This window comes from Glandiceps talaboti, chromosome 11 (assembly GCF_964340395.1).
Source record: "Glandiceps talaboti chromosome 11, keGlaTala1.1, whole genome shotgun sequence".
Lineage (NCBI taxonomy): Eukaryota > Metazoa > Hemichordata > Enteropneusta > Spengelidae > Glandiceps > Glandiceps talaboti.
In genome coordinates, this window is record NC_135559.1 from 8,393,759 (window position 1) to 8,418,523 (window position 24,765).

The following is a 24,765-nucleotide window of genomic DNA, read 5'->3' on the forward strand; positions in this document are numbered from 1 at the left end:
AAATTCATATATATTGTGTGATTTATTTGTTTGAATATATATATATTATATACTTTATATATGATTTATTTTAATTCTCTCTTTTGTTTGGGTTTATTGGCCTGAATTCCAATTTCCAGTGTATTAATATTCATATGTGTTTTGAACTTCGCAAGTCCTTCTATCATAAAATTTCTGTCTGTCTGTCTGCCTGTCTGTCTGTGTGTCTGTCTGTGTGTCTGTCTGTCTGTCTGTGTTGTGTGTGTATGTATGTATGTATGTATGTATGTATGTATGTCTGTCTGTCTGTCTGTCTGTCTGTCTGTCTGTCTGTCTGTCTGTATGTATGTATGTATGTATGTATGTATGTATGTATGTATGTATGTATGTATGTATGTATGTATGTATGTATGTATGTATGTATGTATGTATGTATGTATGCATGTATGTGCCTATGTTGAACTCTGTATGTCCGTATGTCTCTTATCTTTTGTGTAATGTGTGTATCTCAGTATGTCTCATCCTCTGTACATATACATTCATGTACATTTAAATGTGTATGTATTACCCCTAGCACTATTATAACTTTCTGTAGGCTGTCCTTGCTACATGGCATAATACACATACCCAACTCGGTCATCTGGTGCAATACATTTGTCTATCTCCATACATTTTTGATACGCTCTGGTAAAATGAAAAATCTAATATCGTGTTGATGAATTGTGCTGAAATAACTACATTAGTACCTCACTAGTTAATACAAAATTTAGAACACTTACATTAGTAAATGAGTTAAACCTTATCACAAATTCTCAAGTACTTTTCCTTTTTTTTCATGAGACGCGGTTCTGTTTATTCTGTCATGAGAAAAACATGAAGCGCATACGTCAATGGACGGTTCTAATTCCAATGATGTAGGCAGACTACAATAGATATGTGTTTGAACCATAATGAAAATATCTCCGGAATCGAATATGAGTATGTTATCAGTAGAAGCTATTGATGAAACAGAATAAATAGTGAATATTTCTTCCTGATATGGGGGAGGCTTTTGTTCAGTTTTATCTGCTCATGGGAGTTCCTGAACTGCGTTATCTCCAACCTTAGTGTAATATCAAATATGATGATTTTTGTACATGATGATATGGGCAAAGCCGAAATGAGATTTCGTGTGTGTTATTCTATTGATGTTATTTGCAGAGAAAACGAGATTTCATAGTCAAACCCAGCATTGAACTCGAGGGAGTGAAGAATTTAGAGTGAATGAGAACGATTTCAATTAAAACTAGATTTTTTTTTCACTAGATCTGAACCAAATTCAAGCATTGATTTTGAAAAGCAGTGCATTTGGTTGATAGCAAAAATCAATTTTTCATTGGCTTGTAATAATTTCAGGTGAATATATTGTAGGTGTTTTTTCAATGGAATACTAAAAGTATTTTCAAAAGGAGAAAGTCGTTCTTGTAACTCATAGTAATCAGGTTGTGTGTTAGTTTTCGACAATCAATACGCTGATGAATGTGGACAGTCGCTTGAGTTGAATCAACTCTTTTCAATATGTGCCATTTCTATTTGGCTCCATTTGCAAAGCCATAATAAGTGTGTTGCTCAGGGTATTTGGTGATGCATTCATTCGACTGTTCTAAATGATCACCATTTTCAATTTTTCCTGTTGTTGGTGTTCTGTCCCGCAAAGAGAGGCTATCAAAGGCGTTGAATAAGTCTTTTGTGCCCCGGCTTTCCTGTCATCATGTACTATTGTGTAGACACATGGAACCACAATACACCATCCATGCACACTACAAAGCACATAATTTATTTTGAAAACAGCAAGAACGTAGTGGGTAGGAATTGATGTGCTTCAACAATACCGAGATAATTCCATCTCATCAAGGTAGGTATATGGGTCGCCATTCAGTCGTACACGTTATATTGTTGTACCCCGTTTCCGGCATTCTCGGTAGGTGAATAGGTTTGCCACTTGTGTTTTGTTAGTTAGACTTATCCATATCCTAGCATGTTCCATTTCAGACATCGAGGTGTGCTGAATGTTTATGAGACAAACTTTAAAAACAAAACAAAAAAACCCTGATATTTATGCTAAAATAGTAAAATGGTCTTCTTGAAATTTTCAATCGCAAAGTAGTATAGATGGTTGTCGGAATAAATAGAAAGGCGCCTTGGTTGTTTGATTTCGTTTCTACTTATCATGTATACGATAGCCTGATTCGAACCTACAAAGGGCAGATTCAGTAAGTGAAGTGGGCTTAATTTAATTCTTACTCTTGAAACGAATTCAATGATTGAGGCTCACAATCAGTATCTCTGTGCTTATACAATTACAAGATACAAGCACAGACTATACACATAGAGTTTATTGACAGTTTTCTGTCTTCCTCCGTATGTCTTTCATGACTGATTCAAAAGAAGTTGAGAAAATCTGTCCGAAGGACGACTCTCAATGAGTTCTTGTGAAGGACAAAAGTTTACAGAACGATACAATAAATCCTTTGCGTTGAGCACGAATGTGGTATGGTGGAGTATTCAAACGCCGTTGAAACCGTATCTGTGAAGAACACTCAGCTAAAAAGGGATCCGACAAAGCCATATCGTCATTTGTTGTTGCCAAAGAGAGGGGAAAAGAAGTCAGGTTTATTTTATTGATATCGAAAGAGACACTATTCTGATCAGATATTAGAAATATGATATGGAATTTTGAAAAGGATAGGGGAAGGGGAGAGAAAAAAAAACAGTTGTAACTTGGTCGCACATGTGTAAATGGAGCGTAGGGCCCAGGGGAGGAAGTGTTGTCATGTGAAATCCAAAAGTTAAGTGTTAATTCAGCCATGGATAAAACGCATAAAGACAAGTCATTTGGGAAAACATATTGGAAATGCCGGGAATAATAAGCAAGCGTGGTCATCATTCCGATTGAGGGGAGCCTGGCTGTCTAACCGGTGTTGAAGTATATCAATTGTGATTGTGTTGCCGTATAAGTGAATGCTTACTGCACCGCTGCATTGTAAACTAACTTACAAATGTAATTTCTCAGCTTTGTATAACCTTGGTCATTAAGTGACAGAAAAGAAAATACATTTATGAAAAAAGCTGGGGCCGCATCGTGGGCAATTTGATCAGAAGAAGAAGAAATAGGGTACAAATGTAAGATACAAAGACCGTTGTCACTCGACTTCCTTTTCTTTAAAACTAGTGTCAAACGCTTTGTTGGATGCATTGATGTTGTTGGTCATTTGTGAGATATTTCAGCCTGACCTTTTAAAAATTAGTAATTCAATGAAAACTTTATTTGAGGATATTTTTGAACAATTATCATTGTGTTGTTGCTAAAGAGTGGTATAAAGGAGGTAAAATATACCCGAGTTCTCTCGTCCAGTGTGCCCTCTAATGATAGCCAAATTTTGTTGATGCGAGTCAAAATGAGAAAAACTGATGCGAGTCAAAATGAGAAAAACTGGGATTTCTGATGAATCATCCACATAGTAAGAGACAGGGGAACACCAAATCTTGGTGCGTCACTAGAAATTGTGTGGTCAGTTGCATGTCAAATTGGCTTAGAGGATACACTGCTCCCGTCATATTGTCGGCGTTCCCACCAAAATTACAAGTTCATAGTGTAAAAAACTGTAAGTACATCTATGCATGCCAAGTTGTACCTGACATCAATCCTCTTTTACCGTCATTTAAACTTAAAGCAAAAATATCATCATTAATATGTAGGTTGGTAAAAGAGAAATTGTATATATTTTTCTTGACCCCCCCCCCCCCCAAAATAATTTTTTTTTACACAATTGCAATAAATCGATAACTCTCTGATTTGACAAACCCGACTTTGTACTAAATACAAGACTCAAATTTACCTTCAATTCTTGATAGTCAAATTTTAATATCCAAGTATACTGTTTCATTTCCTTCTTTCTATTGATTTCCTTTGGTTAGACTACCACCTCCTAAATCTGGTAGTCACAATACAGTATGTTAGTTCTGTGCCCTAGACTACTGCTTATTTTATCCCCTGCAAATAAACTACAATTTAAAGTATTTTCTTTCACTAGAAGTACACTTTTTTATCTCTTCACTGACAATGATTTCTGCACCCAGTATTTAGACCATTGACGTGCTAACATCAGTAGCTTCAGACACCTAGTACTTGTACCTCTGTTCACCAACAGTAAGCTATTGCCCTTTGACCCAGCAGTTATTTGTCTACCCAGAGTTCTACTATGATGTGATAATGGAACTGTAGCCCAGCTTGCTCTCCACCAGCAGTTGTACATGTAGGCTACATATTTTTATTTCAACCAGAAGTGATTTTAATACATATCATGCTTACAGTTACCATAGCCATCCCTCTTTCAAGTTGTTATTGGCTACCCCTCTTTTGAGTACTTACTGGTCACCACCTCTGCCAAGCAGTTAGTGGCTACCCCTCTTTCAAGTAATTACTGGCCACCCCTCTTTCAAGCAGTTACTGGCATCCTCTCTTTCAAGCAGTAAACAGCCATCCTTCTGTGAAGCAGTAAGCGGCCATCCCTCTGTGAAGCAGTAAGCGGGCATCCCTTTGCCAAGCAGCTGCTGGCCAGTCTGCATTCAACAAAGTTTTGCCAAGAATGTGTTAAATCCCATCTTAGGATTTTGTTTTTATTTACACACATCTTTTCCACCACGCAGTTATTTGAGATATTTGACCACTAAGAATTAAACCGATATATAAGAAGAGTATAAATCATATTATACCATGCACGAACCATGATCAGCAAAAAATATGGAATATATACTCTGGTCGTTCTACATCACGACAACACATGTCTATGTCACTGATTCTGCTGTGTTCGAAATATAAGTCAACATTCTCAAAATTGCCATTACTTTCCTTGATTTTTCTTTGATATTACTGATGCTGGTATAATTATGTTAATCTCCAATATTTTTCTTCATTCAGCTGGAAAATACTCGTGACCTAAGGGTTGTCAGTACTTGTCTAACGACTCAGAGTGACAAAGGCCCCTTAGGTCACTCATATTTTCTTTGGCTGAAAAAAAGAAAAATAATGGGAATAACATATGAATCAAATATCTGTGGACAAATGTAAAAAGGTAGTCAATTTGAGGCAGTGAAAATAAAAGAAACGATAATAAATAATCATTGATTGAACAAGTGGTTATAGTTAACTTATCTGAGCTACTTCTCAATTTGGAATATGAAGACAAAAACGTGATAGTATAGTACGAAGAATTGTTTCAATTTTCTTGTACATGCATATATAGAAATAATTCCCGTATTAAGAATTGTTTATCGTGAAAAAACAAATTGCCTTGTTTACTTAGTAATGGTAGATAGTAAAATAGGATAAGATTAATTGCAAAATATAACATTTAGAAATTTATTTTTAGGGTTGACAGTACAGAACTTGTGATTCATTACCATCATTTTTTTTCTGTGTTTTCATTCCTGCAGGGCTATGATACTGTGCCAACATTGAAGAAGTTTATCACATGCTGACTGGCCGAACCTCTTTAACTAGATACTGAGGTAATTTAGCCAATGATAAGTTTACTTTGATTGTTAGAATATTGGGCAATCCACTTCAAATAGAACTTATTACAGGGGGAAGTGGGTAGATTAAAACGGGAAGGATACTGCTAATCGTTTCTGCATGGTGTTCTAGTCGGCAACCGATCAAAACCACCCTCTCCGTTGTATCTCACAGTCGTTACGCCTAATCAGTCTGGTTTATAGGACTGCGTGATTAGATTGGACGAAATATTGGAGTCAAAAGGAAGCATTACGATAACATCAAATGCAATTATTGAAAGAGTAATAAATATGGAAATCGACAAGATAATATGATCAATGGTGATTGCAAATGTTTTGATAAAATTATAGAACGAGTTCACCAGTGTTTCTTATCTGACGGTATTCAACCAATGACTGATACCCGACTCGGTTTCCAATGAGTTTGAAGTCAATGATGAAGGGCTTTCAAGTATATTCAGCTATAGATGCTATTGTGACAATAACGTGTGATTATTTTGTCTCAGATTGAATTAAGTTACATAAATAAATCATAGTTATCTGGCGAAGAAAATGAGTGATGATACAATTTGAAATTGTATCCCCTTGTTGTGTTTGTTAAAGCTAAAAATATATATATTCTTCTGCATCCATATTGAGTATCTGGAGTATACAGTGAAATCGGCAAGATACAAGAATCACACAATGTTAGGGTTTTTTTTATTGAAAATATTTTTATGTGTTTTAGAAAAGACATCAAACCTACTCCGATAATATCAAAGGAAATGTAAACTCGGAGATACAATGTGTTTTTAGAAATTTTGTTGAAGAGGGGGGACAATGGGTGATACTTTGATGAGGGAGTCTAACTATTTGATGAATACAAGTTTTCTATGACTAGAAACATGAATGTACTAAGCATTATCCAAACAACTTTGTACAGTAGACCATAACAAGTGCTGTAGTCATGCTCCAGTAAGTCAGTATTTTGGCTAAAGTCCTCAGGCTAACAAAACGTTGACGCTCGAACCATTGTTTTGTTTTCCTTTGTGTTGCAATTGTTGACACAAAACAAATGTTGTCAGTCATTTTATCACCTCTTCGTTTTCAAATTGATAAAAGTTAACGTCTTTTCTTGGTGAAGAAAACTCCACTAGTTGTAACTGGGGATGTTACTTTTTCAATCAGACAACCTACAATTTTGTTCACTGAAAATTGTTCAAACACTAATAATTAGGCATTTTATGTATTAATTAGAGATTGATTTTATCCTTAAATAGGACATTAACAGTTTGATCTCATAATCACATCGGGGTGCTGATTTTTTGGGTATGGACTCAAAGTTGTTGTCAGTGGTCGAGTGGTTAGCTTGTATGCCTCTTACCTCTGCAGCGTGGGTTCAAACCCGCCAGGTGTCGGCTGGGTTTGATTTAAAATTTAACCAGGTCTATGTGTAAGAAGGGTGATGCTCAGTTTGACACTGTCGAACAACACAGATTTTCCCCAGGTATTCCAGTTTCTTCCTGCTTCTTCAACATGAGGGTGCTGCTCTTGTGGTGACCATTCAGTATATCATATTATGTGTATAGCTGCCAAAATATATTTACCCACAGGTGACGCCATACCTTTCAGGGTATACGTACGATTACATGAAAGTCATTTTATCTAATTAAAAGTTTTCAAAAAAGTTTCCAATTGCAGCTAGTGCAGCTTTTTATTAAAGTGGCCATATGGATGAGGATTGGGGCATTTTTGGGGGATTTTTAATTCATAAAACAATTTTATCACAAGCTTACTACTTGAAAAATTAATGTGAAACAACATAGACCAAGTCCTTGTTTGTAACTCAATAAATCACAAAAAATTAATATATGTGTTAAATGTTTGTTATCCAAATAATAATAATAATAATAATAATAACAAATTTTTTACACATTTTTTTTCTTAGCTTAAGTAAAGTGACTGAAACTCACAATTTCTTACTATTGGTAGTTCGAAACCCCAGTAAAGGGACTGGGGAACGCACACAATTTCTTACTACAGGTAGTTCGAAACTCCAGTAAACCAGCTATGGAACTTACAAATCTGTAGTTCAGAACCCCAGTAAAGGGACTGGGGAACTCACAAAATGTCTTACTACAGGTACTTTGACATCTCTTTAATAGTGGTTCGAAACCCCAGTCAAGTGATTGGGCAACTTGCACATTATACCTACTAACCACCCCAACAAAAGCATCACAGTCATTGTATAGATACATGACAAGTTCAGCATTTTCAATCCTTGTACAACATTGTACGATTTGACCTGAAATACATTGAATGAAACTAAAATACCTCAATTGGTACCGATGACAAGTACGGTAAAATACCCATTGACATTTCAAAATAGTATTCCTATGGTAATTTATGACATCTCGGAAAAAATTTGTTCGGTTCCTTTAGTAATAACAAAATTGCTTATCATCAGAAACTAATATCCCCCTTAATTTTCTATAACGATATAAATACCATACATTCAGGTCTTTCAGTTCCTGTCAGCGCCTGACACAATGTCCTCTCCTAGAGTAAAGAAGTCAACTTTTGTATTACATGATGTGATTTCCATGTGTATGAAAAAAACGAGATCTGTTCACGAAATTGTGCAATTTTCCTATCTTTCCGGAGGCAATATGTTTCCATCAAGAACAGATTGTATGTAATTTTTGTAAGGGGATGAGAAGGGCATTATTTTGGGATGCTGTTTCCGATTGTGGCTGCTAGACTACCGATCTTAGATGAATGTCTTCTTTTATCAAGTTATTTTAGTCTGATTTGAAACTTTACCAATTCACCTATCAATACTCTTGAAAGAATATTCGTGAAAGAATATCTCAAGCGAGAACATTTTTTGAAAATTTTTTTTTTTTTTTGAGAGAAAGTGGTTGTCGTCTGACAATGAAAGATGATTGCTTTGATATGGTATCCTTGTTTCAGTGACTGTGAATAGAACGCAATGAAAATAATTGCACTGAAATAACTTGAAAAGATTCGAAAAAGAAGTGTCCGGTGTACAACAGACTCAAAATGGCTTCATATATAATTTATCAAATTATCTGGAATAGTCATTTTGTCATTAACAAGAAGAAATGAAGTCACAAAAAATTAGAAATATGAAAATCTTGCATTCAACAAAATCAGAGAATTGTGGTCATATCCTTTATGAGTACAAATAATTGGTCTTCAGATTTCAAACAATTTGTTTCTTTGAATGTGAGTTGACATTTTCAAAGGAAACTCATGAAAAATTATCTAAAATTAAGTTTGCTGAAGACTGATCAACAGTATTGTAATAAAATTCCAGCTATAAATTAGTGAAATATGTCACTGAAAATGTCTGAAACTTAAACATTATTTGATATTGTTATGAATGGAAAGTGTGAAGCAATATCTCTCACCACAAATTTCAGTTGACAAACACGGATTTAACCCTTAAGAATGCCATTTTCAATGATATTCGTAGAAATGAATTCTCAGGCAGACAGGTGAAGTTATCATTAAAAACACTGAAACTAAAACTTAATTTTTTCCAAAATTTAATAAAAAGTGTCTCTTACACAACAGAATGACGAATGAAGTTTACAGAAATTCATGCTGGGACAGATAGAATAATCTGATTTTTTTTCAAACCTGAGATTTTTTTACTCCAAAACTATTTTTTATGCAAAAGTTTGCCATATTACTGTTTAATTTTATTTAAATGTCTGTCTGACAACAGATAACAAACAAAGATTACAGAAATACATCTGGGACTTACAGATAAATTTTATTTTTCAACTGTGAGAAAAGTTTTACTGAAAAATGAGAAGTTTTTGAAGGGAATGTCAGCCATCTGACGAAAAAAAAAAAAAGTCACAAAGTTTGTATGACAGTTTGATTTTGGAGGGAAATGTCAGATATCAAAAATGAAGGTACAGAAATGCATGTTGAGAGTTACAGCATTTTTTACAGAAATGTCTGGTACGACAGATAGTTGAAATCTTTTTGAAAATACATACAACACCAAAAATTAAGAATACAGAAATGCATGCTGGGATTTGACATTTTTATGGAAATGTCTTGTTCAAAAGTTTTCATTTTTTTATGACAGATAGTTTAGATATTTTTTAGAAATGTCTGTCGTACGACAAATATCAAAAATGAAGATCACAGAAATGCATGCTGGGACTTACAAGTAAAATTGACAGTAGGGTTGATATGCTTGAATGAAGCTAGAATAGTGAATTGAATGTTAATCATCAGTAGATACTGTGTTGAGAGGGTGATGAAAGTTTTACATTACTGACAGTTTAGGGCGTCTGTATTATGGAAGTGTATTATACCATAGGGAGTACCTAGCCATACTGTCAACGCTGTGACAAATGAATGTCATAATCACCGCTGAAGCTCCACAGATTGGAAGCAATGAACGGGAAAAATTAATTGGTCACGGGGTTTTCATTCCTTGTGAACATGTGTAGATTGGAGATCATTTTTCTTACGAACATGAAAGCCAATTAAAAGTTTTAGCTTTGGATGATAGGTGGGCTGTGAAAGACAGACAGTGGCGATGAAATGAAGGGAAAAACAGGCCGTTATGTACCCCGTTAGTTACGCAGATTATTCACACCTATAAAGCCTGATTAGGTCAGCCGATCAGATTGATCAGTTTTGACATCGGAGTGAATATCACTCGTATAAATCTACCGATATCATAATCATAAATGTAACTAACGTTTGTAACGCTTCCTTTTCACAAATTGCTAGCTATATGTCCAAGGTGGAAAAATTAGTACCTCATAAATTTTCGTTTTCGCATAAAAATGGAAAGTCCGCAAAATTAAGCACAGGTAGATAAAATTAATTGTCGCCAATTTCAACAATTATTCAGTGAGGGATTCTAATTACTGGAGTAATAAACAACACAGAATATAAGAACGATAAAAGTTTGCGACATCTTGTCTGTGCAAGCACTGAACATCGCTCTTACTCTGTTATGTCTGTCCAGTGTTTTTGATATGGTTTGGGAACATTAGTAACAGTGGGGGAAATTTGGTCAAACTTGCATAGCTTTTCACCTTGTACGATAATTTTGATTGGGAACCTTGATAACAAAGTGGGGGAAAACTGGTAAAATTTGCGTAGATTTCAACTTTATACCCTAATTTTGATGCATAACCCTGGTAACAGAATAGGGAAAATCAGATAAAATTTGCATAGATTTCAACTTTATACCCTAATTTTGATGGGTAACCCTGGTAACAGTGGGTGAAATCTGGTAAAATTTGCATAGATTTCCATATCTTGTACTGTAATTTGGTCATAAACAAAGAAAATTGGATAAAACTTGCAATTATTTCATCGTCCTGTAATATAACTTTGGTGAGAAAATCTGGTAAAAACTGGGGGAACTTGGATTTTATCTATTAGACTGTAAGATACCATATGTCGCGTTGTTTATTTATACAATGCAATGTTTGTGAAAATTATATATATATATATATATATATATATATATATATATATATATATATATATATATATATATATATATATATATATATATATATATATATATATATATATATACATACATACAAGTACTTATAATATTTCAATTCTCCACAAAAATACTAGTTTACTCGTTGATAAGCCCCCAGTGCTATCTAATTATGTATAAATGGCTAAAATTGGTTTAACATGTTTCCTAAAATTGGCGAAAACGGTTCCCCTGGGACGTGGGTTTGTACTGAAAAGTATTTGCAAAATAAAAAAAAAATCTTTGCTGGAGTGCACATGTTCTTTGTCGGCTGTGAAATCTGAAGGGTTTTCCATTACACAGGGTTATGACTTTTTTATGCCAATACAAGTGCCCTCACTGCATTTCTAAGTAGACCTTTTCAAGCTGTATTACAACAACTTCAGATATTTGAAGGATGATTCACAATATTTTATCTTTCTCTCTGTTCTTACATTTTTCTGTCTCTGCTCACTGCATACTCTCCATATTGTCTGTATTTGATATATTACAGGTATTTTCTACACAGCTTGTTATGTACAATATTCTCTTTATTCAATTATATAGTACTGATGTGAGAAAACAGAAAAGTGCAGTCACTGTACTGTTATGTTTTCTTATACTTTTCTTAATAACCTTAATAGCCTCTTCCCTTCCCTTCTCTTCTCTTCTCTTCTCTTCTCTTCTCTTCTCTTCTCTTCTCTTCTCTTCTCTTCTCTTCTCTTCTCTTCTCTTCTCTTCTCTTCTCTTTTCTTCCCTGCCCTGCCCTTCCCCTCTTCCCTTCCCCTCTTCCCTTCCCCTCCCTTCTCTTCCCCTCCCTTCTCTTCTCTTCCCTTCTCTTCTCTTCTCTTCTCTTCTCTTCTCTTCTCTTCTCTTCTCTTCTCTTCTCTTCTCTTCTCTTCTCTTCTCTTCTCTTCTCTTCTCTTCTCTTCTCTTCTCTCCCCTCTCCTCCCCTTCCCTTCCCTTCCCTCCTCTCCTCTTCTCTCCTCTCCTCTCCTTTCCGCTCCTCTTTTCTCCTCTCCTTATTTGATATTCATTCGGTTTGTCCTACATTCACAGATTTGAGCAGAGACACTATATAACACAAGACACAACCATGCTGTCACAAAGCCAACGATGAAATTTTACACCAGTCAATGAAATTCTACATGCTCAGGTAGGTAGGTAACAATATACTACAATACAAAAAAATGACTTATAATTGTCAAAGTTTATATACACAAACTATATGCATTGCAGTAATTTGGCAGTTCGTTGTCTCGTTTATTCAACAATAAGTTATCGGAATACAAGCTATTCTAAGGTTTCTAGAAATCAAAAATTGAAATATGAAAAAATAAGAAAAAGCGTAATTATGTATCAATCAAATTTAACCCTATTCCTGATATCAGTTACTAAAAGTATTAATGCATGGCTGTGATGTAAGAGGTGGAATGGAATACTGAAAATTATTTTGGTGAAAAAGTAAGAACTGCTTGCAGACCAAATTTGGTCATAAATTAAGAAAGTCATTTAAACAATGTGTCTGTGTTTGTAGTAATCTGTTTTTCAATGTTTACACAGTATTGTGTTTAATAGACAACAACCATTTGAAAAGAAAATTAATTCTTCGCAGTCAAAAATTTTTTTTTTTTAAATTTGAATTTTTGTTGACATCCTGTTGGCCTCACCAGTGATGTACATTTTGAAAGAAATGTAAATTATGTGGAAATCAAATTCTTCGCAGTCAAAAATTTTTTTTTTTTAAATTTGAATTTTTGTTGACATCTCGTTGGCCTCACCAGTGATTTACATTTTGAAAGAAATGTAAATTATGTGGAAATCAAATTCTTTAGATAAGCCTACTACAAAAACATTAGAAAATTCACGACATTTTAATGTACTCTTTTTACTGTGTAGAAATGTAGCGTAATTTTTAAGTTGTCGTAGTATTTTGAAGTTTTGGAAAACCGCCTCCAAACTGCTTAACTTGAAAAAGTTTTGAGGCGTATGACAGAACATAGCGATAGACTATGAATTACGTTTATGACATTTCAGAAAAATAACTTAGCAAATTGACAGGGAGTAATAATAAAAAAACTAGCCAATTGTGCGGTTTAAGTTAACTGTCTGGCAAAGAAACGTCTCCGATGGTAGAGTAATTTAAACCAATATTGAAAGTGACGCCAAACTGGTCTCTTGATAGCCGTTGTGTAAAGTACCCATGGGGGAGTCATGTGTGTGTGTATTAATACTAGAACGAATACATCATATTGCCATATAATTGATGACTGTGGGGGCTTTGATTTCCTGAACAAGCAGACAAACAACCCCCCACAATACCCCTCTTTAATGTCTCAATAGCAAATCAAACAACCCTCAATTTTTTTTTTACAGTTGAAAATTCAATTTACGAGAACAGAATTCAAGAGTATCGGTTTTGTGATGTAAAATAACGTCGGTGGAAAATTAGCACAAGATACACTCACCCCTTGAAGGTAATCAGTCGTATTACCATAAAAATCATTTTAGAAGTCGGGGTGTTAATTTGACGCAATTGTTAGTGTGCATAGCCAGGACATGACGAAGGCAGAATTTAATGCATATAAATGAATTTGATACAGAGTGAGGGGATAGTTTATTTGTACATATATATCAACAGGCCAAATGGTTTAGATAAAGCCTTGTCAATACAGACGCCAATTAAACTAGAAAAAGAAAAATGGTCTCAAGTGGCAGATGAGTGGATATGTAAGCTAAGCTGAATACGGCAGAGCGGTAATGATTCAATGAGTCGTATATCTATGGTCGTTAACTTGATGACACTGATCAAGGTGGTGTGTGTAGCTGATGGATCATACGTATCAGTGAGTACATGTAATTTAATATCTCTCTAATATTTCAAGCTGTCAAACTATTTCTCTAGACATTTTCATGCAGGATTAGTATTCAGCTAGAAGTGTGAAAAGTACAACTTTTCAAGTGATATGCTATTATTGTGGAAGACTTTGAGGTAAGGTTTGGGTATGTGTATGTATGTGTGTGTGTGTGTGTGTGTCTGTGTGTGTATGTGTGTGTGTATGTATGTATGTATGTATGTGTGTATGTATGTATGTATGTATGTATGTCTGTGTGTATGTCTGTATGTATGTATGTATGTATGTATGTATGTATGTATGTATGTATGTATGTATGTATGCATGTATGTGTATGTATGTGTGCATATATACGTATGTATGTGTGTGTGTATGTGTTGTGTGTGTATGTGTACATGTATGTATGGGTACATGTATGTATGTGTGAATGTATAATGTATGTCTGTATTTATGTGCATGTTAGTACATTCAGGTGTGTGTATGTGTGTGGATGTCTTTGAGTGCATCTGTAGTTGTGTGTTTGTGTGCGTGAATGGGGGAGGGGCTGCACATGGAGGGGGAGGGGGTTTCTAATAATTTCACTATGAGTGCTCTGCTTTCCTAACACTACTGGTAGTAACAGTAAATAAATATTGTATATTAAAGAAATGGCAAGAACATTTGAATAAAGATTTTTGAATTCAACTGATTTCCAATTATTTTTCAGAGAATTCATATAACCATTCTCATACAATTCAAAATATACATTGTCTGTTTATCTAGGTAGATTTGACTAGTGAGAAATAAAAAAACTTGATATTAAAGTTTTCAGAAAAGTTTTAATACATTATGTGGATCACATTTATGTGAGATAGTAACTATCATCTAATTTCTTTTATTAGTCACAAAGGATACATCAAATCGTTTTCATGTTGATTTGCCAAGTCATAAAATTTATTGAGGACTAAGTACTCAATGAGATTCTGTGGACCACAAGCTATACAGATAAAGATATTCAGTCGTCTACTGTCACTAGTACAATCCATAACACCTAAGTAAAGCGTTTTCTGTATGTACCACAATCGTTTATAGCATCCATATCAAGTACAGCCCATAGCACCAAAGTAAAGCGTTTTCTGTATATACCACAATCGTTTATAGCATCCATATCAAGTGTAAAAGTATACTGTTTCATGTGCTAATTAATCACATTAGAAAGGCCACATGCTAGGCTTGTTAATAAACCAAATGAAACAGTATACTTTTACACTTGATATGAATGCTACAAATAAGTGTAACACAATAGAGAAAGTGTTTTACTTCAGTGTTACCTATTTGTATGACATGACTGACAACATTTAAGTCTCTCCTTTAAAGGCCCATGATTCAGTCTCAGGGTGTAACAATGGTGTTATCTTACCAGGTTTGCTATACGGATTATACATTTTTGTGTTCTAAACAAACTTTTTCTATCACTCGCAAAGATGGTTCTTTTCCTTCTCCAAATTTTATTGGTGATATGATATAGTCCCAAAACTATGTAAATCTATGCAAATTTTACCAAATTTCACCCTCAGTTGCCATGGTTACCCATCAGAATTATGGTACAAGGTATAGAAATCTATGAAAGTTTTACCAAATTTCACCATCAGTTGCCATGGTTACCCATCAGAATTATGGTACAAGGTATAGAAATCTATGAAAGTTTTACCAAATTTCACCCTCAGTTACCATGGTTACCCATGAAAATTATGGTACAAGGTATAGAAATCTATGAAAGTTTTACCAGATTTCACCCTCAGTTGCCATGGTTACCCATGAAAATTATGGTACAAGGTATAGAAATCTATGAAAGTTTTACCAGACTTTAATAATCTTCTTTTCTTAGAGTTTTCCCCCACCTTAGAAAAAAAACTGATGCTAATACGGTATGATAGGGTGGCCACAATATGAAAGATTATCACACAAAAAAAGCAGTTCAAGATTTGATCTAAAACATCTGAATCAATACGTACTTCTTCACCCTATTTCCTAACTTTATCTTATGATTTGACTGAAACAAAAAACAGAAAAAAATTCTAAATCAAATATGAAGATGTATTAAAAAACATTACACCAACTCAATTGAATGATAAAATGAAAAGTTACCACAGTAATCAAATTTGTGAGAATAAAACGAGAAAGTCAGAAATTGAGAGATATTGATATATGTTAGGTTGGTAATGTATCTATTTTGTTATTGTACAAGTAGAAGGAGTGTACTTTATGTCATATTGAATCATTTTTGTCGATATCTCGTATCTCAAACATCTGTTCTCGCTACAATGTCAAAAACTGCTTCTAATTACTTCTGTTCACAGCATAGAGTAACTGTGACTAAAATCCTCCCCTACTGAGTTTATCGGATTCCTGCCGTTTTTTATGCTTTTCTCCAGTTCTGGTCATATCGATAAATTTTCTGTCGTGAGGGGAAGCATAAATGGTACAAAGTCACTGTTATTCTACAACTCAATAATTTGACTGCGTTTTTCACCACGTGAATGGTGAGAGAAACAGAGGGGGATGTCTTCGTAAAAAGATAAAAACGTTCGTAGAACCTTCAATTTTGTTAACAATTTTGATTTTATTTCTCACGACTTCTGTAAGCTTTTTATTTTGTGATTGACAGACCTTTATTTTTTTCTGTGCATTTTTTTTACTTTTCGTTTGTAAGTTGCATCGACAAAATCAGATCTTCACAAATAATTGAGCAAAAGGATTTTTTTGTTCTTTTAAAATGGCTATTTTGTAGCTAAAAATACAAGGAATGGACTGTCATTGTTCGAAGTATTGCTCTTTCCATATCTATAGTACTGTTCATTATTACGAAGTACCAGAGATTAGTTGTACGGTTCTCGCGCATAGAAGTGGTATTTGTACTACAGTGCAGTACCGAAAACATTATTGCATGCAAATGATATGCAAATGAGGAAAAGAGTGTTCGTTCTACACAAAATAGTGTTATCGCAAAGTGTCGTTTTAACGGAAACTTGTTGTTTCGGATACACATATGTAATAATAACAGAACGCCATGACACGTGAGTTCCAGTGTGGGTACTCTTGAGTATTTGCACTCATGCTTGCAGTGTTTTCTGCTACACTTTCACTCAATACGCTCATGAAAGTACGGGCGTAGAAAACACGGCAAGTACTCATGTAAATACCCTGAGTATCATCATGGTGTTCTGTTCAGTATATGTACTTTAAATAAAAGACAAACTTTTGTTTGTGTCAAAATTATGAAAAACTGTGATTTCATGTGAAAAGGAAAAGAGAAAAGGGATGAACTGTTGTAAAATTAACTTTCGTATACATTCCGTGATTTGGGGGAGGAAGATAAATCAATGTAAAATTAACTATACATTCTATTGTTTAGAAGAGGGGTGAAGAAATGTTGTAAATTTTACTTTTCCTGTTAATACAGAGAGAGATACTGATATAGAGGTAATTTTTACAATACCACCATTCACCCCCCCCCCCCCCCCCCATGAATGAGTTTATACAGTTTAGTTGATCAATGTTTCCTTCTAATGTTTGTATAGGAAAATTTAGTCCTTCAAAAAGTATCAGCTCTTTGAAATCAGGTGATAATAATGTACCCTCCATTGTACACATCATTCAGAAATGTTTTTACTGAAAATAGCTTAGTTTGTGAAAAAGTAACATTTTGGTAAAATCTGGTGACAATGCAGCTGCTACTGTTCAATTTTTTAAAAAATTTATTCATTTTTGGGCAGAAATTAATTCATTTTTGACTGAAAATAGGTCCCTGAAAAAGTATCAGTTTGTTGAAATTTAGTGATGATGTGTTGTACACATCTTTTGCAGAAACTCAGAAATTGTTGATGAAATAAGTTAAAGTTTGGTCCCTGAAAAAGATTCAGTTCACAGAAATCATGTGATAATGTAGGCTCTACTATACATTTTTTTGCAGAAACTCAGTAATCAATGATGAAACTAAGTTATAGTTTAGTCCATGAAAAAGTTTTAGTTTGCAGAAATCATGTGATTATGTAGCCCCTACTATACACTTTTTTGCAGAAACTCAGTAATCATTGCTGAAACGTAAAGTTACAGTTTAGTCCTTGAAAAAGTGCCAACTCATAGACATCAGGTCATGACTGATTACGTTTGTCTGTCAGCTCATTTTATGACTGAGACTTCAGCAGGAGTTGTGACTTTGTCCTTGTCACTAGAGTGTCATTTGGACTCAGATGAGTCACTTCTTGTGAAGTCAGCAGAGAGCACACCCCAATCTCATTAACTCTGATACTTAGTGTAAATTCTCATTTTCTGCTCTCTGAAGTTTGCAAACATTGGTATAGAAAAAAATGTTGTTCAGCATCAACAAAAGTACGTAATTACTCCTCCAACAACAACACGAATCACAACAGACGCAGTTTATATTTACACGGTGTGCCGCAGAAGTGGTATTTTTTGTTTTCGATGAATTCCTCAATAATTGCCTTTGGAGGATAAAGTGTACAGGCACAAAGACAGCAATTGTTGAAATGCAGTCAAGTGGAAACAACTAAATACTATAATATGGCCAGGTAGTTCTTTCTTTGTTGTGTGTTCAAATGGTGTAAGAACCCGTGCTAAATGCTTGGCTCAGTCATACTCCAGGGGAGTTGATCACGAACAAAGGCAGACCAATTTCGCCTGCAGCGTCGTTTTTCAGCTTTTATTTTATAGTGAATAAAAATCACCCGAATTGATTGTTATGTATGGGCAAAGCAGCAACCTTCAGACCTTTTTATTTTATATTGACCAAATAGGCCCAATAATGGCTTTGTTTTTCTCACTCTTTTCAATAGACACAGTCTGTGTTGGGAACAAAACGGATGGTTGTGCTCGTGTCAAATTGTGCTTAGATAGTTCAGTGAACACATTCAAACACATGGCCTGTGTCTTGCAGTGTTTTCCTCAATGCCTCATGGCTGTTATTTCAAAAGCTACCAAGTTTTTTCAAGGTAAAATGTCGCTGCTGTCAGGACTTCAAATTGTTTCCTGCCCATTTTTACAGCAAGTGAGAAAAAGATCTCCGAGGACGAGACGTAACGTTCGTTTATCACAGTTGTTTGACATGCATACCGTTTCATTGCTGTTACATTGTATTTCATTAATAGCTTCTACTTTTGGGGGTTTTCAATGTGTTTGTTGGTATTGTATGGTCTCCATACTCCAATGAATATGCATTCAAACGACTTTTTTTTATCCACTGACCTATGTACAATCAGCCTCCTGTAATAACCAGGTACACTCAAATGTTTCATTGTGGTACACTTTCTACTCGCATCTGTGCCAATCATCAAACAAACAGAAAGGCCGTCTTTCTCTTCAAGTTTCCATGGCGATACTTTGTGAATAGTTTCAAGAGCTTTAGCAGAAAGGATTTTGCACGCAGTATAGAGGAATATGGTTTGGACGGATTAGGCAGTAGAAAATGAAATGAAATCGTTGAATTAAGGTTTTTGGATTTGACACAACGAAAACCAAAGCGAAAATGTCTAAGTGAATGAATCCATCGTGAAAGGGGGCCTCTAAATACCTTAGCTTCTAATACCTTAATCTAAAGAGTTTTAGGAATTGTCAGATGAAAAAAATATACTTCATACGACGATTGCATTACAGATGATATTAGTGAAAATGTGAACGTCCCATTGATGACAGAGATTTAGCCATGCAAAATTGTATGCACAACTGAAAAGGGAGACAGAAATACATCGTTTTAATTTTATATTAATGCATAAACCCTTGATTGCAGCAAATCAGTGGAGTTTCAGATCTATTATATTCACAGATTTTAGAGCTAAAAAAGGAGCACATTTGAAGATAGAAAGATTTTTTAAGAGATTACTTTTGGTGAAAATCCATCAGACGTGTTGCCATACAAAACCCTATAATGTCATTACAGAGTTACATTATGAAACTGACTGGGGGAAAAAAGAGACACAGCTATCGGTCCATAATGTAAAACTAACACTTTTCTGAATGGGTAGCATTTTTAGTGTGAGTATGAGTGGAGGGAAGACACAACAGGCAACCATACACGACAAAGAATTGAGTCATGGCAAGAATAAGAACTGGTAAATTGTATCATGGGTGTATCTCTCCCCTAATACATCCATGATTATATCTAGCACTTTTCGCCCAGGGCTAGTGAAAATAAAAACTATCAATGAATAATGAAAAAAATGTATATCTTGTGAGAACTCTGTATTTCTTATAAATTTAGTCTTGAATGTAAAGGGGAAGAGAGAGAGAGAGAGAGAGAGAGAGAGAGAGAGAGAGAGAGAGAGAGAGAGAGAGAGAGAGAGAGAGAGAGAGAGAGAGAGAGAGAGAGAGAGAGAGAGAGAGAGAGAGAGAGAGAGAGAGAGAGAGAGAGAGAGAGAGAGAGAGAGAGAGAGAGAGAGAGAGAGAGAGAGAGAGAGAGAGAGAGAGAGAGAGAGAGAGAGAGAGAGAGAGAGAATGGGAAGAATTAGTGTGGAAGGGAAGGAAGGAGAAATAGAGAGGATATCTTTGGTCAGAGTTATTGCCTAGATTGGGGCACTCCAGTACAGAATGTAGCAGAAAGGAGGAAATCAGGTAGATACTCCTGCACTGTACCAATAACTGTGTTTGGAATCTTGGTATAAAATGACTGGGGAACTTAGGTAAATTTTATATACTGGCCACCCTTCACAACAACATCATTTTAAATCCTTGTCTCTAAATTGAATGAAGCAATCTCTCTTGACCAAGTCTTGGCATCAGTGTCTCCTATATACAATGTTAACTATTTGTTCCTTACCATTTTTGTTTCCTCGGTGAAAAAATGTGCTCTGACCTACAAAAATGACTTTTGCTTGTGTAATGGTTGATATTAATAGTATTACCCCATGGAAATGTTGTCAAGTGGCTTCTTTCCCGGAGAGGGAGAGAGAAATACATCCTTTTAATTGTGTACTTTATTATATCCAAAATTGTGTAATTTATATGAATAATATAAGTATAGATATTTTGGATTTAAATATTAAAACATAACACTTTAATTTTTCCCAAGAGTGAAGAAATTTTGATAAATAAATAACCACTAATTTAGGCCAAAAAAAGAGTATTATTTCCGGTCAGTGCGCACATCACTTAAATACCCCATGAGTCGGTCTTTTTTTGTGTGTTTGTTTGTCCGGCCCATGCAGTCTGCAGATCCGGGAGGAAACACAAAAATAACCCTCCCTACATCAGCGAAGACAACTGCAGAGCCAATCATGAACAAACAAATGACATCTGCCCCACATACACACTTGCTCTAAAGTACTAAATAAAAAAAACAGTATCTGCCATAAATAGTAGACTGAGTGACAGGTTTGTTGAAAATTTAAAAAAAAATTATTCTGCATTATCGCACCATTTTAGACATTGTCCTGACTAGAACCAATTTTTTTCCTTTCCTATTTATTTATTTATTTATTTATTTATTTATTTATTTATTTATTTATTTATTTGATTTTGTTTATTTATTTCAAGTGATACACATAACTTAGTATTCATAAAAAGTTTATTGAAATTTTTACTTTCTCCTTTCTGAATTATTGGCCAATCCACAGAGATTCTGGTGACATAGTAAAGTAATTTTTTTAAATAAGAATTTACACCGAAATTGTATAATCATTTAATTATTTAAAGTCAAGCTTAAATTATTTGGAATGCTGATATTTTTTTTAAGCAACTTAAAAAGCTTGCTCATGATGCAAAACTATAGTCAAATGAGAACTTAATTAGTATTAAAATTAAGATGAATTTTAGTGTAAAATTGAGAATTAGAAAGAAATGCTATGTATGTATTTCAATTTTAAAATTAATGGACTTTTTAGCCTTCGTGGTGACCATGTTCTGTTTATTAAAATGTACCATATGCCTCTCAAGAAGGAAATTGAATACATTTCATGATAGACCCCTTTGTTACACTATGAAAACCCAAAATGACAAATACAGCAAAATACTGAATTACTGCAAAAGTTCACCTTATGACAAAATTAATAAAGGCGTGCTATAACATGTATCATTTCCGTAGCATTGTTCGGAGTGAATAGTTGAAAACAATATCCAATATTTGGCATTGTAGCTATTATAATTATCCTCTATTCAACGGGCGACGTTTTTTATTCTCCGGTATAATACGTACGAGTAGTTGAAAGGAACGCTAAATAAAACAGGCACAGACCAGATCAATTATCGGTGAAAACTATTCAATGGTGGTATTAGGATAGGGACGAAAATTGAAAACAAGAAAATGAATAAACGCTGATTCTGTTAATGCTTTTAGTATTTTTGTATGTTTTTCTTTCACAATTACGTGTTTTAACAAGGTGTGTGGTGTAATTGGGGTTCATGTAATTGAGGTCTCTGTATACCCCTATAGTAGCAATTTATTCAGTCTTAATATTAAATCCTTTTCAATGCTTTTTGTCGTCGCCGTTCTCTTGTTGTGTAGAAATAACAAATTGAGAAAAAAAACTGAAAAGGGTTTTTGTATTATAAGCATAAAGTTGTTGATACACTGTTTTTTTTTAATACTAGTACATTTTCCTGTCTTTTTACTTTGCTAAATGGAATTGAATGTGTTTTTTTTGTTGTTGTTGCAGAGATTGGTTTGAATGTAAATGTGTGTGGTATATCAGATTGTTTGCCTTGTAAAAATATAGATTGCGAACAAAAATGGACAAGAATTGCCTCTATACAGATGTCCTACAAACTATTGAAATACACGTTGTGACTTCAGAAAACAGTGATGAAGCCATGATGGATACCTGGGAAAAGCTTTGGTAAGCTACTTGGAAATTTTGATGGAACACAAAGTTTATATTCATGAACTCGGACTGACTGTTTGCACAGATGAGCTTTCATCTTACCTTTGGACTGAGTGTTGTTGTTGTCGTTGTTGTTGCTGTTGTTTGTTTGTTAAATGTTGCCTATATTGACTTATCAAATTGTATATACAGTGTTCATCATCATCACCATCACTACCACCACCATCACAAACCACCACCACAAACCACCATCATCACAAACCACCATCAACATCACCACCACCAATAATCAACATCAACCACCATCACCATCATTGTTATCATCACCACCACCATCACCAACCATCAACAGCAACCACCACTACCACCACCACCACCACCACCATCATCATCATCATCATCATCATCATCATCATCACAATCACTGTCTGCTTGCATAATTCTCCAGAACTTACCCATTCATCAATCAAGTACCTCTTCAGACATATCTCTCTCAATCTCTTTGTTTTCCCTTCCTATTCACTATCCTATTGCCTCATTCAGCCATTAAAAACATCTTGTGATAAATCTCAACTCATACCGAGTGTCATGCTGAAAACAATGCATGTAAAGTGGTACTAACTGAGTGATAAGCATTTTAACAGAAGTTTATATACTTACATAAAAAAAACATAATTTAAGTGTACAAAGTTAATATAGATGTATGTGTGCCTTTGATGAAATCATATTCTGGCATTGTTGGCCCCTTGGTAGCGTAATATCAACTTCCTCAACATTTATCTTGCAATTTACAAATCAAATCACTGAATTGTTTAATAATCCAAAATACAAGTTTGAGTTCTGCCAATAGCAAGGAATGCTTAAATATGCGTCAGTATAATACAACCGTTAATTTTTCACCTACAGCAAAAATACATCCCAAGAAGTATGAACTCATCAGCCTGATCACCCCTGTAACTAAAAGAAAGCACAGACTGAGTCACTTTGTTATATGAACACGTTGTGTGATTGCGTCTCCACTGACAAATACACCGTATGCTGCATATGCATACACAGTACAGTTCTTTGTGATATGACTGGTTGATCATGACCATACATATAATTAGTTTTTGTACACCTCACACCCAATTTATGAAGTCTCACACTTCATTTTGTGTAGTGATTGATGCCATGTCCTCTTTGACTGACAGTATCTTTCACGTGATTGGACTTATTCAAAGACGTTTTTAATTCCTAGGACATCGACTATTAAACTCCATTCTTTCAGGGTTACAGTGTTGTTTCCAGGAGTAGCCTTGTGTTACTTAGTGATCTCGGAGCGTATTTTATGTGCGCGTGAGTGAAATAGGCATGAAGTGGATTTTGTGTGATGAAGTTTGTATATTTATATCAAGCTTGTGTTGAGATGGAAAGAGTATCCATATCTTTTCTCCTTCAGATTTGAATAATTAGATATGTTATCTTTGTCGTCATCATCACAATCACGACCCTCATTCTCATTATCATCATCAACATCATCATCACCACCACCACCACCACCATCTTCATCATCATCATCATCATCACCACCACCACCACCAACATCTTTATCTTCACTACCACCACCATCACCACCACCTCCACCAATACCAACACCACTACATCTTCATCATCATCATCATCATCTTTATCATCTTCATGGTGACCACCATCATCACCACCATCATCATCATCATCATCTATTCCCTGTTTCCTACCATACAACACTAAATATTGATATATTTACATTTCCTTTTCCATTATATGCACAGATGAAACAAGCATACACATGTGTACATGTTATGAAGAGCTCTCAGTAAATATTCTTGATACAAAAAGCCAAAGAAGGCACCATGTGGGCGATGAAAATGTTTTGGTCATTAAAAGTTGCTGTGTAATTTGTACCATTCATGCCATAAGTGGTCTTTCAATCACCTTCATTCGTGTCTTTATGTATAATGACTACCGGTACATTGTGTCCAAAAAAAGAACAGACTGATATAACAGAGGGCAGAAGACGTTTTCTCTTCGTCTCAGT

General features: G+C 34.8%; 1 long non-coding RNA gene across 1 annotated transcript in view; it reads left to right on the forward strand.

Moving 5' to 3' along the window:
* The window catches only part of LOC144441895 (uncharacterized), a 44,787-nt gene extending 22,078 nt beyond the window's left edge, over positions 1 to 22,709 (forward strand). The window contains exons 3-6 of the long non-coding RNA XR_013481584.1: positions 5,455 to 5,529; positions 12,104 to 12,204; positions 13,686 to 13,890; positions 22,545 to 22,709. This is a non-coding gene — a long non-coding RNA (uncharacterized LOC144441895). The remainder of the gene's footprint in view (positions 1 to 5,454; positions 5,530 to 12,103; positions 12,205 to 13,685; positions 13,891 to 22,544) is intronic.
* The last annotated feature ends 2,056 nt before the right edge of the window (positions 22,710 to 24,765 follow it).